We start from the raw sequence: 4,169 nt of genomic DNA on the forward strand, positions 1-4,169 counted from the left end.
AAGTACTTAATTATTATTATTGATTCTATATATGAGATAAAATTCAAAATACAAATGATTACAATATTAAATAACACTAACTATTATATGTGGCTAAAACATAATTAAATTATTATTACTATAACTAAGAACCCTGAAATAAGTAAACATTGTCCATGCATTAAGGAAACATTGTCCACAAAATGGGGGAATTAGATATATAAAGGAATTATTTATTATGCAAATCCTTTAATTCCTATATATATGGGAGGATTGAATTTCCTAAAGAATGTAGGTAATGAATATTGAATATAGATTTTCATGAATGTAAAATATTTATTTTTACTTCACACAATATCACCATTGATCTTGTCATGAATTACTCGTCATTTTTAACTTTTACTTTTACCTTCAAATATCTAAGCCCTAGGTGAAAAGCATAATATTTGAAGTTTAAATACATTTAATCGAGGCTTTAATATTGAAATGGTTATTAAAATGAAAACAAGATTCAAAAAATTTATATTAGGTTTTCCATATAAACTTTATATAATGTTTTGAATAATATCATATTAAATATAAAAATTATACTAAGTTTTCAATAAAATTGATATTAAGTATAAACGTTATTGAATTAAATACGAGGCCTCACTCGTTCATACTAAGGTCATCGGGACGGATAAGGTATGTTAACACACCACCACCTTACCACCCGATGTGGAATAACCATCATCCGATTAAATCAAGCTCACTATAAGGTCTCATCACATTTCAAAAGGTCATTAAACCTCCCTCCAAATCTCCATGCAACGGAAGTATTAACCCTCAATTAAATATGGCTCACATCTCGATATAATTACATGCTTGCTGTAAAATTCAATGCCTTTATAAATATAATTCAACATTGCAGCTTTATAAAAGGTTTATAGAGCCGCGTAAAATGCTTAGGGTTTTCTTCACCTTATATTCATTTCTAAGAAATATTTTCGTTAATGTTCTGGTTAAGGGTTTATATTTACATGCATGAATTCATACATGCAGAATATATTTTAGAAACTAGCACTTTATTTGCAATTTGAGGAGGATTTACGACGGTGAAAGCAACCAGTAAATTAATTTCAGAATTTTGGATGCACACATATTAATCGATTCCTTTTAGTTGGAAATGGTTCCAAATAGATTTTACGAGATTTATATAATTTACATAGGATTTAGTTATATTTTAGAAAACTTATTCAGGGTTTACTGTGGTGAAAAATATGAGGTACATAATGGTTTTTTTCTTAGATTTTTCCTCCATCATTATGGAAACAAATTTTGGGAACAAGTTAAGAGAAATATGTTTCTCTCATTTACAATTTGTTATCTCATTACTTAAGAAACTAACTCCCATTTTCTTGTTACACAAGTTATTCATTAGGGGAGGATTGTATTTCGGTTAAACTACGATTATGGAAGACTGTATTACCATAATGTTACATCCATTCAAGCCCATGTGCGTGGAGGTCATAAGTTAAGTTAAAGGGAAAAATTAATGTTTTAAACCATTTACGAAAGAGGGGAAACTATTTGTAAATATTTCTGAAATATGTATGTGTTTAATAGACAGTTACTTAAAACAGTTATTACTACATTTGTATAAAAACCTTGTTTTCTCATTTGAGAAGGGGCGGTTGGCAAGTGCGGAAGAAACTTTCGAGATACTGAAACTGATTGTACATGGTACACAACTTTCATTACTAATTTTGAAGACTAGTCCTGTTGATTCTCTTTTGTTTATCTTGTTTTGTCTGTTATTCTGAATTGCAATTATAGTTAATTAAATCTGAGGCTTGATCTCGTTTAGACATTAAATTCTTTAGGGTTGTGTTCCAGTATCGATACTATCAACACAATTACTGAAAGAGTTATCTTGAGTTATTCACGATCGAAGACTTATCTTTCGTTGATATAATTCATGTTTTGCAGTGATTGCAATTTTAGGTGTTATGTTACTATGTTGATACATTTGTTCCTTCCTAACAGTGTATGTTGTTCTCTAAAATCTTCACATTTTACTCTTGTGTGAATTTCAGTCATGATATATAATATTAACTATTTTTCAGGATAGAGTGGAATAAACATGCCTGCACCTGTTGCACATGTTTTCATCTAACCAAAGCATAGTTTTTAATGTACCATGTTGATACATTTGTGCCTTCCTAACAGTGTATGTTGTTCTCTAAAATCCTCATGTTTTACTCTTGCATGAATTTTAGTCCTGATATACAATATTAACTCTTTTTCAGCATAGAGTCGAATGAACATGCCTGCACCTGCTGCACATGTTTTCATCTAATCCGAGTGCAGTTTTGTTTTAAAACCAATGTCTTTATTTTATTTTCCTTAATATTTCTTCCTTCCTTATATTTTCTTTTTATTACCATCGTATCTTGTTATTGTTGTCTTGCTTGCTGGGAATCTACCTTCGGAATTGTATATCATCAAATTTTTTCCTTCCTCATGTGAATGCCACCACTATTTAATACAACAAAAATATTCACACATGGTCTTATTCTATTTGCATATTGAAAATCTGGCGCTTATATTATAGGTTACCCCATGTTGTGTGTTGAGGAACAGAAGTTACACCTAGAGCAGGAGGGCTATCTAGTCTTCAGTGATGTGGTCTTAGGTTGTCCTCAGTTACTGGGACAATGTGTGCACCAACATCTCATGGCACCGTTGTCGAGGATGAGTTGTTAAAGTTTCATTTTCTTGGTAGCTAAAGTAATTGGTTAAGTCTGTGACCTATTGGTGAACATGTTCACTGTTGCATGCGCCTTAAAGGTTTTAAAGCATATATTTCTTTGTTTAATTCACCTGATGACTCCTAGATTATATATATATATATATATATATATATATATATATATATATATATATATATATATATATATATATTATTTTTCAATGGATTTCTCTTGGAAATTTTTGCAAACTAAATTATCTTTTAATATACCTGGTGTATTTCATGTTTTTGATCATGCTAATATTGATGATTGTGAAGAAAGCAACTTTGAAAGAGAATCAAGGTTTTTTGACCACCGAGAAGAAGAGGTATGTGATGGTGTTTTCATTAGTTCTAATGTGGATTCATTTCAGGTTCATGTTGATTACTCAAAACCTCCTATGTATGATGAATATGACAATAGTTATTCATTTTTAGGTTTAATTTCGCACAACTATAATGTTTTTCATATCAATAACCATGATAAACATAATTATGTAAATAATAATGGACTGGATTATGGTGATTATTCACATGATAATGTTATGGTACATGAAAATGTAAATGAAATCATTTTAAATTTTATTTTATCTAATATTCATTTATTTATTTTCCATATATACATCATCACTTCAATAACTCTTTCCAAACTACACACAATTCTTCTTATTATGATGAACATGAATTTCAAAAACATATAAGTTTCCACATGAAAAATCCTAGTATGATTTTAGATTGTTCTAATAAGGAAGTAAGCTATGAACATATTGCATATACGTTAATGTTAGAAACATTTGAACATTTAAATAATCACACAAATTATTATGATTTTGTAGAAGATTCGATGGAAGAAGACAATAAGAGAAAATCATTATATCATTATGTTGATATCAACTCCCTTCTAGGAATTAAAATCAGCAAAACACCTTATCCTTTCTTACAATTACTGAACATATTACTATTTTCGAAACTTAAAGATAAGAATCTTGGAGTTGACAAATTATTTTCTTGGTTACACTGGTTATTTGAATTCTTTGAACAATTTTGCTTCTGAAAACACATGGTATATCAATTATGTATATAGATAAATCTTTTGTGCTTTGTAGGTTTACATGAATAAAGATGAAGGTTTTTTGCATCTTGAAGAACCTTTTGCGATCACAATAGAATAAAATACACATATATGAGTGCTTAGTATCAACTATATTAACAAGATTTTTAAACACATATTCAAAAATTTTGTTTGTAAATCATGTTTAAGGGGTAACATTTTTAAAGGGCTCAGATCTTAATCTCTTAGTAATGTCACCTTCATATTGAATATTCCTCACCACATTCCTCTTCCATACTACTTACACATAAATACTAAGGGATCACATTAAGTCATAAGGGCTAGACCTATAACCATAAAATCGAGCTT

This window comes from Pinus tabuliformis, chromosome 6, assembly GCF_031772625.1.
Source record: "Pinus tabuliformis cultivar Carrire ecotype Pingquan chromosome 6, CPIR1, whole genome shotgun sequence".
Taxonomy (NCBI): domain Eukaryota; kingdom Viridiplantae; phylum Streptophyta; class Pinopsida; order Pinales; family Pinaceae; genus Pinus; species Pinus tabuliformis.